At 41.0% G+C, this 16,417-nt stretch overlaps 1 protein-coding gene across 2 annotated transcripts in view; it reads left to right on the forward strand.

Annotated features, from left to right (window-relative positions):
• Window positions 1-763: 763 nt before the first annotated feature.
• The window catches only part of ZNF462 (zinc finger protein 462), a 102,356-nt gene continuing 86,702 nt past the window's right edge, over window positions 764-16,417 (forward strand). The window contains exon 1 of one of the 2 annotated variants that reach the window (XM_074953674.1): window positions 764-1,179. The gene's annotated coding sequence lies outside the window, so the exon portion shown is untranslated. Of the gene's footprint in view, window positions 1,180-2,247; window positions 2,430-16,417 lie in introns of those variants that run through there. The other variant, XM_074953675.1, reaches the window with a different exon arrangement.

Here is a 16,417-nt window from a genome sequence, read left to right on the forward strand (position 1 = left end):
AGGTTTAAAATGTTCAGCTACAGACAAGTTGGGGCTGGAAGGTGTAAAAGTTATTTTAAGTAGGGGATTTCCTCCCCCCCCCCCCCGTCAGAACATTTCACAGATATAGAAAGTAATGTTGGTGCTTGGTGTTACAAGCTCTCTTTTTCCTACACGCTTATGAGTAATGAAAACCTAGCAATGGCAGAGTCTTTATGTCCGGGAGAAGACTTCAAAATACGTGCCAGCAATGGACAATCCGAGTCCCTTTCCTCCCCATCAAATGCAGGCTGGAAGGGGGATTAAAAACCAACCACGTGGTGAATCTGGTTTTATACTTTGCAACCTCCAGCCCCATTATGTTCTTTACCCCGCTCAGGGAAGATTAGCCTCGAGATGGATGTGTCTGAGGGAATCAGCTTAGGGGCACATCTGCATGCAGGAACCGGTTTTTGCCATGGCTGGTAGAAAGCTATGACCCAGCAGGCAAGATCCATCCGAGCGGGCTGTCTCAGCTTCGCCAGGGCTAATGAGCGCTTCGGTGCAGGAGGCGGTGTGAAGGCAACAGCTTGGAATGGGAAGCTCTTTAGATCGCTTCTCCCCCCTCCACGTCCTCGCGCTGGCCTCTGAGTGACTCCATGTCCCAAACCTTAACTTTGTAACCACCTTCCCTCCTCTTAATCTCCTCCATCTTCACCACCTCCTCTATCAGCATCATCTTCTCCTCCTCCTCCTCCTCCATCTCTTTCTTTCCCTCTCTCCTCCCTCCCTGTCCCCCCTCTTCTTGCCTTTTCCTCCTCTCTCTTTCTCCTTCTCTTTTTTCCTCCTCTTCCCCTCCACGTTGTTGTTGTTGTTAGAAAGGCTTCGTGCACCCCCTGGTGCTCTTGCGTTTTGTGTGGTAGGAGAGGAGATTGTCTTCTTTCTCTCTCTCCCTCTGGTTGCTCATTATTCAGAGAGAGACACAGAGGGTGAGAGAGAGAGGGAGAGAGAGACGGATATCTCAGGTCATCTGCAGCTGCAGCAGCAAGCCAGCGAAGGAGAGGGGGGAAAAAGCAGGGAAAGATGGCGATCCTCCATTGCTGAGACCTGGCAAGGAGCACATGAGACTCACATAACAACTTCCACAACAAGCGCAAGAAGAAGAGCTAGACAGAGAGGAGGAGGAGAAGAAGAAAGCAGCGGCAGCTTCGGGACGCTACTGTAAGTTCTTGCAATTAAAATCCATCTCCGGTTTGGCTTTGGAGAGATCATCTCTCTCTCGCCCCGTATTTTTCTTTCTTTCTTTCTTTCTTTCCACCACCCCTTCTTCCTCTGAAATCCATTCATTCGAGGAAGGCGAGGAGGAAAAGAAAAAAGGGGGGGTGTTTTGTTTGAAAGAGAGAGAGAGAGAGAAGTCTCTCTTGCATGGAGGAGGAGAAGGAGGAGGAGGAGGTGCTGGTGGTGGTGGGAGGAGGAAGGCGGTTAATTAATTTTTTGTTGTTGTTGTTGTTGCATTAAGGGGGGGGGATATGGGGCGATAAGTGAGAGATCAGCAGAGCTGGGGGGGATGGATGGATGTGTGTATGTGTTAGGAGTGGATGGTGCCTGGGTGTGTGGACTTGGATCAGAGACGGGAGAGACACAGAGGAGAGAAACGCTCCGTGCTGGCACGACCCAGGCAATCGGGTGACCTCTTTCTTTTTCTTTCTCTCCTTCCTTCTCTCCTCTTCCTCCTCCCCTGGTGCAACGCTGGTCCCTCGCCCAGGTATTTGCCTCCTCGCCCCCCCCTTCCCTCCGCCTCTCCTGAAGTTGGGATGTGGGGGTCTCCGGCTGGGTCTCCGGGGGGGCTGGTGGTTTCTGAAGGGGGTTGCTTGGAGGAGGACAGCGTTAGCTGGAGAGGAGAAGCCATTACACACGCTCCTGCTCTCCTCTGAGAGGGAGAGAGAGAAAGGAGGAGGAAAGAGCCTCACTTCTTGCTCAGTTCCCCGAGTGTCTCTGTCTTCCAGCCACACAGGGAAGAAAGAGCGTCCCCCCCAGCAGCTTTCCCTCCTCTCTCTTTCCCTTCCTTTATCTCCCTGTCCTCCATTTGCAAGCTGTCTGCTTTGGTTCCAGTCCAGACTCCACCACACAAAGCTCCCCCCCTCCCCCCATGCAGACACAGTCTCCAAGCTTTTTATGTCTCCTGGAGTAACCTTTCTTTTCCTCTTAGCATTGTAGTTTCTACCCTACACAGAGTGAGATCCTCCTGAAGCTCCCTGTAGATGAGATATGATAGGATCCCTCCCTCCTCTCTTCCTTTTTAAACAAAACAAAACAAAAGTTTCATTTGTTTTAATGTCAGCAACTGGAAAGACCTTCAAGTTTGGGGGCTTTCTGCTGCTGCTTTTCGTGTGTGTCTGTCTGTCTCATGAAGCGGCTTGCATGTCTAAGAGGAAGTGACTAGTTTGGCAGAGAGCTGTGATCTGAGTCAGGTAAGCCATGTCATGTTCTGTAGCTCCACCAGAAAATGGAGGAGAGAGACAGAGAGCAGGCTCCCAGTAGACAAAGCTGAGATGGGAAGTGCTCATTATGGATGTCTCTCCATTTTTTGAAGCTTTGCTGGCAGTGGCTGGCTTAATCATAGTTTATTTTTTCCCTTAAGGGTTCTTCAGTTTTTCAGTGTGCAACATTTTTGATGGTTCTTCTCTGTGACTTCATTCTATAAGGAAATGGAAGAAATTTCTTAGGCTCTCATCTACACAGAGAAACACTTCCTGAGGTTTTTTTCTCTCTAATTTTCATGTTGAAGTCAACCTTTTAGATTTTTCTTCTGGTTGAACTTCATGGGATTTGAGATGTTGATTCAGTTGGCCAAAACCCTAATTTTTCTTAAGTATTTGGAGGTAAGTGTCTATCGCTTGAAGCTGCTCAGGTTCTTCTGCAGAACACCATGAAATGTCAGTCATTACCGTGCTAAGGGAATGTTGGTAGCCTGTATTGAGCATTTTCATTTCTGAGGCTCATCAACAGTCCTTCTTTTAGATTGTTGCCAACTACTTTGGTTCCATGTTTGCAATGCCACAAAGCTTTCAGAGGTGCCTTGGGGCAGGCTGGAAAGATGAAGGTTCTTAAGGTACCATAAAGGATCTGGTTTCTCATTGAGGTTTCTCTTTTTCTTCATGTTGTCTGACTTAAAAACATCCAACAACTTTCATGTTTCCTGTGTCTTAAAAATGCTTATTTCTGAAACTGTCTAGCAACATTGGTGTTCTGGTTTATTTTTAATGACATTATGGAAACCTAAGATCTTAAAAAAAATATGATGGCATATTTCTTCAAAGCTTATTTCTTTTCACCTTTTAATATGGAATAGTTTAGGATAGCCTTAAAAAAAGGATGGATAGCTCAGTGGTTTGAGCATTGGCCTGCTTAACCCAGGGTTGTGAGTTCAATCCTTGAGGGGGCCATTTACGGATCTGGGGCAAAAATTGGGGATTGGTCCTGCTTTGAGCAGGGGGTTGGACTAGATGACCTCCTGAGGTCCCTTCCAACCCTGATAGTCTATGATTCTGTGCCCCATCACCCTCTCCCCACCAACCTTTGCAGATTGGTTGCAGAGTTTATGCAGTTCTTCAAAAGTGCAAACTGGAACTACAATATACAGTTTGGAAGCATGGGTCAGTAGAGAGGTGTGAGTAATGTGCTTTGTACTGTGTTCAGAATATTTTGAAGAGCTCAAGAAAGCAATATGGCGGTCGTAGGAAATAATACGCACAAAAGTAGAAATACTTGGAGATGGTAGTTGTTGGAGTAGAACTTGGTGATGCTAGCTGCTAGAAGGTTTTAAAAACATTTTCTTGATCACTTCCAATTTTTTTTTAAATGGTAGTATACGTTCAACATTTTAGGTGGTGTGGTTCCAGAGTTTTGGTTGCCAGTGTGTCTTGCTCAGTTTCTGAAAGGCTACAAACATCTGTGTCTTTCTTTGAAACAGCACTTTTGTGGGATGAACTTTGGAACCCTAATTTCAGATGTGTTTAAGGTTACACTGAAACTCAGTAAAAAACAAGGAAAATCCATCTACTGTCTGATCACTGGTATGGGCCTGATTCAGTGACCACTGAAGTAAATGAAAAGGCACTCATTTAATTCCATAATTTTGGTTCTCATCCTCATTGTCTTTCTCCCATCCCTATAACTGTGAAACTATTTTTAGATATATACATTCCATAGCCAAAAGAGCAGTGAATTTCTAAAATGAGAGAAACCAAAGGGTTTGTTCCTACCTACAGAACATGAAAAGTGTTACCCTGCAGTTGGTATGAGATTTAAGGTGAAGTACCTTAAGGGAGGGCTGACTATATATGTTGTAGTGATGGCACTGTAGAAAACCCTAAATTAGTCACTATGAATGTAAAAGACCACACAACACTCTTCATGTTTGGAGGAACATGGCCTTATTCTCACAGGAATGTTCCTGCTAGTGAAGATACTTACTCTGGATATTTCCAAGCAGCAACTGAAATTCACATCACAGCAAATGGACTAGATAAGTATGGAAAAGGTGGTAAACCTTAAAGTAACTTTGGAAAGAATGTCTTATTTTCTAAATAGGAAAATAAGTTGTTCTCTTGACTTTGATGCTCTATTCCTTGGTTTAAACAATAATTAATTACAAACCTAATAAAAGCACGTACCACCATGAGCTATGTTATTGAAGAACCTGGAATGTAAAAAAGCACTATTGAATATTTCAAGTTGATAGAGACAAGAGATGCTATTTCACTATCCAGGGAAAATAAAAAAGTATTAATGTGTATATATAATGAGTTCAGAATGTGAACAATCTAATGTGAGTGCAAAATTGGTTGGTTGATATGGAAACTAGAACAATCACAAGCAGAAGTGTAAGATTTTTTTTGGGGGGGGGGATTTATTGTTGTAACTCAGTAAAGCTAAAAAGAGATTTAATCATGTTATGCATTGGTTTGTGACTTAAAGGAAGACTGGTATTTGGAAGCCATTAACTGATTGTGAGGATGGCTGATAAGTATTAGGAGAAAATGCTCCACATAGATACTTAGACATCTGGCAGATGTTATGCTGGGCCCTAAGGAATGGGCAGTTTAATTTTAGCACTAGAAAGGAAATAGGAAGTACTAAAATCTTATTATAGGTCAAACTACAGTTTGAGGAAGGTTATTCCGAAAAACAAAGATACTTCTTGAAATGCCGAACTCTCAGAAACAGAATAGTGAGCAAAAAGCTACTCCCATGATGGTTGTGTGGACTTTTTATAAGCACATGCAGGTTTACAATAAGAATTAAGCAAAAAGAAAAGGAGTACTTGTGGCACCTTAGAGACTAACAAATGTATTTATAAGAATTAAGATTGTTCTATTCTGCTCTAATACTATCTATGCATGTTGTTGCAGGTAATTTGCCAAATTGAGCTAAAGAACACTGCTTTGTAGCTTTTAAACTGTGGAAGAAGGATGTAATCTGTAAAATTGGTAAATAACTAGGTAATATTCCTTAACCAGATTTGTCTTATTATAAATCTATAATTGACCAAACTCAGGGCAGAAAAATATACCCCTAGTTGTATACTAATCAAGAATAACAACACTTAGTTGAGCTAAAATGTTGCAAAGAGTAATTTGGGGAGGTGGACTAGTTGTGGGGAAGAAAAGTCTGCAAAGCACGTCAAGTTTTTGTGTTATTTTAAGTTTAGTTTGTTTTTCTGAACTTTGTGCTAAAGTTCTGTCACACCATGGAGGAAGCCTTATAGCAATATTTATCCAGAAGGTTCCAGTAGGCGCTCTTGGACTGAAAGAATACATTTTATAAACTGTTCCAAGTCTTCTACCAGTGGCAGAATTCTTTAATTTTCATTAATAATGAAAGGGAGTAGATTTGTTCTGAACTTCTAGTTGGTGGCTTCCAAAAAGATATCCATTCCCATCAGTCTAAACATCAGTGTTTCTCCAAACACTGTGGTGTACTGAACTATCCTGCTGATGACAGGAAATGATTCTTATGGAAATCTTTCAGATAATAGTAAAATGTAATATGAGCCCATGGGATTTGAAGACCAAGTCTTGAAAGTGTTAACTAAAGAGTGGGGGGTGGGGGCACACTTTACTCTTCAATGTGCAAAAGTAATTCTGAAGAAAAAACAGGGCTGAGATAAGAGTTAAGATTGCTTAAATGTTCTAAAATGTATAAGACCAAGGAACACAGATTCTTTAATCTAAGAGGGTCTGAAGAAGGTGGTGTGATGCAAGTCTTCAGTTGCTGGCAGAGACACAGTTAACATTGTAAATGGTTGAACTTCAGCATGGCACTTCTCCAAACGAGTTGACTGTTGAAAATAAAATGTTCCAGAAGAACTGGGAGAACAGGAAAGAAGTTAAAATAGCATGGTTTGTATGCCAGTGCTGAAAGAAGAAAAAGGGGGAGGAAGGGAGATAGCTTGACTTATGATAATTATCTTGTTGGTTGTAGTGAAAAGGGTTTAGTAGAAGCTTCCAAATGAGGGGACTTGATTAATAAGAATTCAGACTTCCCTTAAGCCTTGTGTTTTGGAAGCATTCTTTTGTCTACTCAGCTTATTTTTGGGAGGTTGAAATCACTGGGGGGAAAGGTCAAATGAGATTATTTTTTTCTTTTTCTTTTTTTTCTTTTAACTTTGGGAACAAGACACCAAGATTTAACATTTTGCCATTGTTGTCTTAGAGTTTTGAGAAGCTACATGTTTCAGTACAGACACAGCATTAGAGAAGCTTTGAGATATGGCAAAAGTGTATCTTCATTTTCCAGGTACTTGGAAGTACCCAGGCTCATCTGTGGTTTCTATTTTTACTGTTTTCTATCTTCAGCAAGAATACTTTCATTGGTAGAATTGCTTTGTTCAGCTTGGGGCACTGTTTTATTATTGCAATATTCTCAAACCATTCTTGCCTAATTGCTAATTGAAGAAACTTTTCTTAAGCTATATTTGGAAAGAACTTCCCCCCCCCACAGTGGAAGGTCAGGACCACTTGGTATTTATTCTCTAGACATAACCTGCTCTGTTTTTTTCAATTAATTGAATGTCAATCCTGGATAGAGCAACAAAAAGCTGTGTCTTGTGACCTCCCTTTTTCTCCTTGTGCTGAAATCCCAATGTTTTTGGACAATCTGAATGCAGTTGCTGAAACCATGGAAGACGAACATGCACAGTTGGCCCCTGAAGGGGGTTCATGATGTAACTGGGTGAGGCTGGTGTTGTAAAGGCGTAGTATTTTGTGAAAAGGTTGGGCTAGGAAGATCCCTCAAGGAAGCCGAGCTGTTGGGACTAGTTTTTTCTAAAAGAGAATACAGGCAAGAGATTGCGAGGCACATAACTATTGCTCCCAGATGGGGAGTCACATACATTCCTTCTAAGAATAAAAGCTTCATGATGCAGTCAGGACAAAGAGCTGTAGTCACAGCAACAATGTCATCAGTGATTAGAAAGGACTTATGGAAAACTTAACTGGGTAATGACCATTTCAAGGCTAATGTAGTGAAAGCCAAATAGCTCTAGAAGCACTTGATTGACCGGCGTCACCACAAGGGAGTAGGCCTGTCAATTTAAGAATCCAGTTTTCACCATGGATGATGCTTATATTTTTAATTGGGAAGAAGATAAAACTGAATTGTTAGGTTTGTGCTGAAGTCTCTGGGATTCTCCCAGGATCTTGTGGGTGTGGGGAACAAGTAATCTTCACCCCATACATTGTGTGTCTGCCTTTTCCCTTCTCCGATGAATGCTATATGTATGCAGTTTAATAATTTACCAATTGTTAAGAAAAGGAATGGGTAGCAGCATAATATGGCATATTTGCAAGACATCTTACAAGCACATCTGCGACCCTGACCTGAAGATTAAGAAATAGGATATTTAAACCATTGCATTGTTATTGCTAATGAAAAGCTTTGGAAGGGACCTGAAAATTAGAATCCCAGCTGCTGTCAAGGTAGAGGAAATAAGGCCTTCAAAGGATGCAAGGATTAGAGTGTCAGGAAAAGCAAACAGTAGCATCAGCACAAGTAGAAAATAGGCAGGGCTGTGCAGCCAACAGAAAACTAGGCTAAGGCATGCCGTAATTATGTGTAGTGGAAACTTGCTGGTAATAGAGCAATTGCGTGGGGTAGAGAGGCATTAGAATGATTTGTGAGACAAAACAAAGCAGATGTTAAGAGGCAGAATGATATAGGGAGACTGAGAGAAATCTGTGCTCATGATAATGAGGGAGAAGACTTTACTGAAACATACTAAAAATGGAATTTTCTGATATAGAGAGAGTATCTCTTTCCATGATCTTCTGGACAATAAGGGCTTCACTGCACCAGCTGAATGAGCAAACTCTTTCTCCCCTGCCCCTTGTGTCTTTTTGGGTCAAACTGTGTTACTTTGGGATGACATCACTTGTCATGGGATGAATTACCTTCCTGAACATTCTGGATGGAGATTAAATGGACCCAAACTGCTGGAATACAACAAAGTGGACATTGATTGCAATGCTAATGGATTCAAACCATGATGGTTTGTTGTAGGAGGCCCATAAAAGACTTGCCTTCCACATATTGCCAAACTGTCTCTGCTTATTGGCTAAGATAGAATTGTGTGCATATTGGAGGTGGTGGGAGAGGGGGGAGAAAACAAAATCCTGTACTCTTGTTTCAAATGAAATTTTTTGAATTATTCCTTAAAAAGGTAAACAAAATAGCTAAGATGCAAGGGTTCATGTGTCTGGAGATTCACGTCAAGAGGTCAGTGCCATTTTACATGCAGAGTGTGGTATATTTACCTTTTAACTACTTGAAAGTTAGTTATCTGTTGAAGACTTTAATTTAGTGTTTAGTTGGGAAAGGGATCATTAATAAAGGGCTCACTGCAGTCTGAATGTCAGAGTTCAGCTGTCTGGTGATGAAACTAAAAGAAAAGTAAACTTTTTTTCCCTTTCTGCCTCCTTCCTCCTGTTGTTAATTTAAAATTGACAGCTCCAAGAATTCCACATTTCCTAACTTGGGATAAACAAAAGTTCAAGAATAACTCGTGAAGTTGATTGATTTATTGAAGGTTTCTGCTAACCAGTATATGAAGTGGACACTCCAATGTGTGTTTTTTAAAAAAGTAGATCAGAAACAGGAATCAAATAATCAGTGGGGTCATTGATGATCAAGGTGCTAAAGGAGCACTCACGGAACACAAGGCCATTGCGGAGAAGCTACATGAATTCTTTGCATCAGTCTTCACTGCTGAAGAACTGTGCCAGATTAAAGTGTCAATAGAGGAGGTTTTGGAACAAACTGACAAATTAACAGTAGTAAGTCCTGAGGACCAGGTATTCACCCAAGAGTTCTGAAGGAACTCAAATATGAAATTGAAGAACTACTAACTGTGGTATGTAACTTATTGCTTAAATCAGTTTCTGTATCCGATGACTGGAGGATAGCTAATGTAACACCAATTTTTAAAAAAGGCATCAGAGGTGATCCTGGCAATTATAGGCCAGTAAACCTAACTTCAGTGCCAGGCAAACTGGTTGAAACTATAGTGAAGAACAGAATTAGCAGATACGTAGATGAACATAATATGTTGGGAAAGAGTCAACAAGCCTTTTGTAAAGGGAAATCATGCCTCACTAATCTGTTAGAGTTCTTTGAGGGGGTCAACAAAGAGTGGACAAGGGTGGATAACGTACACTTGGACTTTGAGAGAGCTTTTGACAAGGTTCCTCACCAAAGGCTCTTAAGCAAAGTATGCAGTTCTGGGATAAGAGGGAAGGTCCTCTCATGGATCAGTAACTGGTTAAAAGACAGGAAACAAAGAGTTTCCTTTGTCAGTGGTCAGTTTTCACAGTGGAGACAGTTAATAGCAGGGTCCCCCAAGGTCTGTACTGGGACCAGTGCTGTTCAGCATATTCATAAATGACCCGGGAAAAGGGGTAAACGCTGACGTGTTAAAGCTTGCAGATGATACAAGATTACTCAATACAGTTAAATCCAAAGCTGACTGTAAAGTGTTACAAAGGGATCTCACTAAACTGGGTGACAGGGTGACAAAATGGCAGATGAAATTCAATGTTGATATATGGAAAGTAGTGCACATTGGAAAACATAATCTCAACTATACATACAAAGTGATAGGATCTAAATGATCTGTTACACTCAAGGAAGAGATTTTGGAGTCATTGTGGAGAGTTCTCAGAAAACATCTGCCCAATGTGCAGCAGCAGTCAAAAAAGCGAACACACTGTTAGGAACCATGAGGAAAGGGACTGATAATAGAAAATATCATAATGCCACTCTATACATCCGTGGTACGCCCACATCTTGAATACTGTGTGCAGTTCTGTTTGCCCCATTTCAAAAAAGATATGTTAGAATTGGAAAAAGTACAGAAAAAGGCAACAAAAACTTATTAGGTGTATGGAGCAGCTTCCATGCGAGGAGAGAGTATAAAAACTGGGACTGTTCAGTGCAGAAAAGAAACGACTAAGGGGGGGATAGGACAGAGGTCTATAAAATCATGACTGGTGAGGAGAAAGTGACTAAGGACGTGTTATTGATCTCGTCACATAACACAAGAACCCCAGGGGTCAGCTAATGGAATTAATAGCCAGTAGGTTTAAAACAAACAAAAGGAAGTATTTCTTCACACAACACACAGTCAACCTGTGGAACTCTGCCATGTGATGTTGTGAAGGCCAAAACTATACCAGGGTACAAAAATGAACTAGATAAGTTCATGGAGGATACGTCCATCAATGGCTATTTGCCAGGATGGGCAGGGATGCGACTGCATGCTCTGGGTGTCCCTAGGCCTCTGATTGACAGGTCCTGGGTCTGGATGACAGGGGATGAATCACTTGGTGATTGCCCTCTGTTCATCCCTTTGAAGCATCTGGGCATTGGCCACATTCGGAAGACAGATACTGGGCTGGCTGGACCATTGGTCTGACCCTGTACGGCTGTTCTTATGTTCTTATAAACTCCTGAGATTATACAGAGGAATGCTGGTTAAGACACAGAGCTATAAGTCAAACATGAGTTTTTGTTCCCAGCTCTGCCAGACACTTCCTGTGTGAAGCTGGACAAATCGTTTGCGATCAAAATTTCAAAAGTAGCCAGACTTTTTTTTTTTTTTTTTTTGGTTGAGTGCCTAATTTGAGACCTTTGGGGCCTGGTTTCTTCAGAGGTACTGAACACTTATAGCTCTCATCAGCTTCCGCTGGAGTTGTGGTTGCTCAATGCTTCTGAAAATTGGGTTGAAGTGATCTCTGGTGGAACTGAGGAATCCAGTATTAGTGGTTGTTTCTGGGAAATTTTGTCCCTAATCACTCTAAAAAACAGGGATAACACTTATCCATGTCAGAAGGGATATTGAGAGGGTAAACTTACTGGGCCAAATTCTTCCTTTTTTACTCATGTTGAAATAGAAATAGTTAGCATCCCCTTCAGAGTAAGGAACTATTCATTGTGTGCAGGAGGAGCAGAATCTGACCATTGCTTGTTAAGCACTCTCAGACCCTGGGATGGAAGGTGCTATGGGAGCCCACAAGTTTCATTATTTATCATTTATTACCACTGGGCTACCACTCAAGTACTCATCCAGTGAACCTTAAGTTGTGCTGACTGATTGTCTGTTTTCAGATGTGTATTACTAGCTAGGGTTTGTATGGAAGAGGAGACTAAAAATATACACACTATGTCTATGTAACTCTTTATTTGGTAGTGGCTTGGTAGGGCTGAGCGGCTCAGGAAGGGAGCAGCAACAAAGGGGTATGTGTAAGTAGTCTGCTGTTCTACTAGAATCAGTATTTTCCTCTGCGTTTATTTTGTTTTGCGAAAAGCAGGGGGGGAAAATGACAGAGAATTGAATAAAAGCAGAAATACTGATACTGTCTCTTGTTCTGGTGAACAGAAAGTTCTCGTCTTTGCATTTTAGTTTTTCTCTTGCTTGTCTTTGTTCTAGTAATTTGCTCTGGCTACAGGATATAGAGGTATCACTGTTGGCAGGTTCTGAAACCCACATGTGTAGTAGGACCCGTTCAGGTATTTTGGACAGTCCTCCATTCAGTTTAAGGAAATTAGCGAGTGCTAAATATTACAAGAGTATCCAGAGAGTTCTGTCTAATTAATTAGCTCCTCACTACTAAATGGTTGCTATCCTCTTAGTACAGTTCCAAAGGCCAGAGCTTACAATGAAGCAAGGAAGTGCTTCAGTTCCTGGTCAGAAGTGCATCTGAAAGTTAAATTCATGTAATATCAAGTCTATTTGTATCAATTCCTTTTAGTCTATTGACCTTTTATCTTCTATTGCGGGGAGGGAACGGGGGAGAAAGGATATCAGCTTTCAGCTTTGTCAGGTCATATAGAGGTCAAGTTCCCTTGTCTATGATGAAGCATATTGTGTGAAACAGCATTGTGTATGATAGTATTTATGTAGAGAGACTATGACTTTACCAGGCCCCCTGGAGGTAAATATCACTTACAGCCATTAAGTGAATCAACATATATGATGCCTCTTCTGGCCTCTTGGCCAGTGGTTGTAGGATAGGAAAAATAAGAAGCATGCCTCTCTGGAGGTTATAGCTGACTAGCTAAGCAATGAGTTCACTGGACACTTTCCATTAGATAAAGGAAAAGTTGCTTCTCAGGAGTATGTGGACTCTGCCATCAGAGGCTCTGTTATCAGGTCAGATCTGTGAGATGTTTCATTCAAGGACAGAATCTTGTGACTTGCTGAAACTGTAGGGAGAAATGAGTCAACGTATCTGGGTCTCCCAACCGCATGAACAAATAAGCACACCTGAAAATATTTGTTGAAATTGAATGTATCAGATTACAGAGCAATAACATAAGTGTTAGTATATCATACACCTTCCTTTCCACTCCACCTTCCCCAGTGTACTCCATAGCTCGCAATAAGGAGGAATATAAGGCTTTCAATGTGCTATGCTATCAGGAGGTCACAAGGAATCATATTAAAACTGTTCACATATTAATTATGGTTTCACAACCAGAAAATGCAATCCAACCTGAAGCCTTGAATCAGAAGTTGCAGCGGCAAGGTGGTACATTGGTTGACTTGAAATGAGCAAACCAAATCTTATATGCAAATGACTTGAAACTTTTTCTGCTTTTTACTTGCACCACTTAAATACTTAGCTGTCCTCCCCTGTTTCCCAGTGCTAAATGGCTCTCCATAGGTTTATTCATATAGCTTCAGTGATGCACTGTAATGTAGGGTCTGCTTACCCGTGTTCTGATCTTCTCTGTGGAGATGTTTATTTTAAGAGTTCATGTCTACTTAGTTTTGCTAATACTGTTCTGTAATATCAGATGGGCTGTTGCGACCTCAAGGGGTGAGTATGCTATTTTTAGTGTGTTTGAAGGGTAGATGATGTTTCAGATTGTGGAATGACTTTCTGGAGGGTTCATTACCATATACTGAAGTTTTGTATGCCATGGCAATGGAGTTCAGTCATATGATTATGATGAGGCAGTATCTTAACTGGGACATAAAAAATGGAGAACATTTACTTTCTTCTATCTGGGAAATTTCAAAGGTAGATGGAGCTAAAATGCTACACTGGATATTCTTACACTTGCCATCTAAATATATTGAGAACTTCTAATCTTCTTTACAGGTGAAATAAGTAGCCTGTTGACAGCAATGCTTGCTGTTCTGTAGCCCACAGGTTTACCCCCTTAATCAGAGGATGCTTCATATCCAGATGGCTTTTTAATTGGTCAGATCTCTTTGCTACCTTTCCATGTTCTGGTTACTACAATCTGATGGAAAACAGCAGAAGATGAGGACTTATCCTGCAAAAGCTTATTTGTGTGTAGCCCTTATTCATGTGAGCTGTCCCAGTGATTTGATTGAATTTCAGTACGATTACTCATGTGAGTAAATGTGTGGAGGACCAGACCCTCAGTTCCAGAGTTTGACTCTTGGGGTTTGCAGTGATGCACTTGGAAATGACAGTTTAAATGCGAAATGCACTTAATTTTCAACAGCTACCACCTAAATACATAAGTTGTTCATTTGTGCTTGCGGACGGGGATACTGATGGAGTTCATTTACGCTCTCTAACAAGTGCTAATGCAATAGATAATTCTTTCACTTCTATTCATACCTCGTTTTTTGCATTCCCACACTTTGCATTTTGGTTGGGGGGAGAGGTGCAATTTGGCATTTGTCTGATACTTAAGTTGGATTTCATTTAGTGCCTGCATATCCCTGAGGTATGATTTCATATAAGGATAAGGCTTAAAAGAACTTTCCCTTTGCTCTATTGAGTGTGCGCTCAGTAGATGGTGTTTAGATACTTCGTATCACCCTTATATATAATGGTATTTCTGGAAGCTGGGGATTTTGACAAGTTACTTTATTTCTGATTTTGAAATATAAGTGATTATGATAGATACTAATGTAGTTGTCAATGAAAATGGATCAGGGAAAATGCTACCAAGGCCCTTTGTAATTAGAGGTGTGTGTCTGTACATAATATAAGTTGCTATCCATGTGGTTGTACTGCTATGGTACTTAATCTGGCAGATCATTTAAATATTTACTCCAAAAGATCTTGTTCCCTGTTGGTGTGAAGCAGTATTTCCAGTTATTTTTATCTTAGCAACCCTGTTGGAGATGAACCAGACATTCTGCTGTAAACTGTCCCTGCGTTTTGATAGAATTTAATAAAATAAAGTTTAATGGTTTGATCCCAAGGGGAGAACAGACCATCTGGTTAACAGAAGGTTAGGCCGAGTAATGTATTGCTGAGAGTGGCACAAACCAACCAAGAATATCTGGTAATGTGTCCAGTTGCTGCATGTATTAAGCATTGAAATAGTGCTTTCAGATCTGCAGACCCAGCAGTCCTGTTACCACTGCTGTGACGCAGGAGATAATTCTGTTGGGCAAGCAGCAGCATGGGGGTGGATCTACAGTACAGGATGTGTAATGTCAACATGAAGCACTGGAGCTGGCAGTAAGAAGGAAAGCAGCCATTTCATGCCAGTGCAGGAAGTCTAAATAGATTTTTCCCTCTGCATCTTCTCCTTCTATGTTGCTTTCATTTCAGTATTAAATGATTACCTTGTGCTTTGTCATCTGAAAACTTCAGCCCAGCAGGGTTTCATTTCTTTCTCTTTTTGAACCTGTCTTTTAAAGCAACTGAAGTATACTCCAAAGCATGTATGATGGGTAAAAAAAAAAAAAGGGGGGGGGAGGGGGGTTGAACAAATCTGGAGAATGAGAAGGGTTTAGTCATGTGAGTCTTGAGCTTCAGATGAAGTTTCATTGTAGATCCTTTTGTCTTTAGTGCAGAGACAGTTTGTTCAAAAGCAGCAATCATTTGAGAACATTGTACTGCAGCTGTGAAGTGAAGAAGGGTACAGAATATTGCAAGTGATACTGCATAGACTTTGCAATTATGTAATTGCTAAGTAACCATGGAAAACAGTCACAGTTGTCTTTGCTTTCCCTCTTAACAGGAAAGTCCTACAGTTTAAGGTTTCTTTTTCCCTTTTTGTAAAAGCCAGAGGTAAATTAACCATGCTACCAGATTTTAAAAGCCAAATACAATCACTGGAGTGAATAAATCTGCAGGAGGAGACTTCATAAATGAACTTGCCAGGCATTCTGTTGACTCAGACTGCAAAAACCTAGTGGCTTGCAGTCTTGTGGATTCTTCTGTCAGCTGAATAGGAAATGTCTTTCTTTCTTTTTTTAAAACGGAGACACCTTCCTGTAGTCACAGCATGGAGTATACCAGAGCTTACTCAGTAATGGGCATGGCAGAGCTGTATTTCATAACCAGAGCCCTCTCAATTTCTGTTGCCTGTTCAGTGGGATTTTGAAGGATACTATTACAGCCTAGCTTGAATGAATACTTGTCTTGGATGCTGTTTTGTGGTAGCCCTGCAAGGTATGAGTAGCTTCAGACGTTCCTGAGAGCTGATGACAGAAGTAGTCAACCCACAGGTATGTTTTTCTAGTAGCATTTTGGGGATGGGAGGAGATGTACATAAAATGAGATTTGTCTAGGAAGACTGTTTGTTCTGTGCTCTAATAACTTCATCCCTTCACCCTTCTGCTCACTCCACTGGCCCCATTCAGAAGATTTTTGGTTGAAGTACTGTAAGTCTAGGACTTGTGCTTACAGTATATATTTGTGGTTGTTTTTAAAGCTCAACTAAAAATGACACTGAACAATTTATCTGGAACTGGAATGGCATTTCCCAATGCAGATCTTCTTCTAAGTTATGTAAAATAATCCCAGGTTGCAGAAGTTATTTCTGTATTAGCCAGTTCAAGGATATATCTGAGCCAAGAGAACTTACTTTAATAATAGAAGATATGGTTCCTTCATCACTTCTTGTATAATTCTCACTCTACAAAGCTTTGTTTTCCATTGGCTGATTGTCTTGTGTTTTC

The sequence above is a fragment of the Natator depressus genome, chromosome 5 (assembly GCF_965152275.1).
Source record: "Natator depressus isolate rNatDep1 chromosome 5, rNatDep2.hap1, whole genome shotgun sequence".
Lineage (NCBI taxonomy): Eukaryota > Metazoa > Chordata > Testudines > Cheloniidae > Natator > Natator depressus.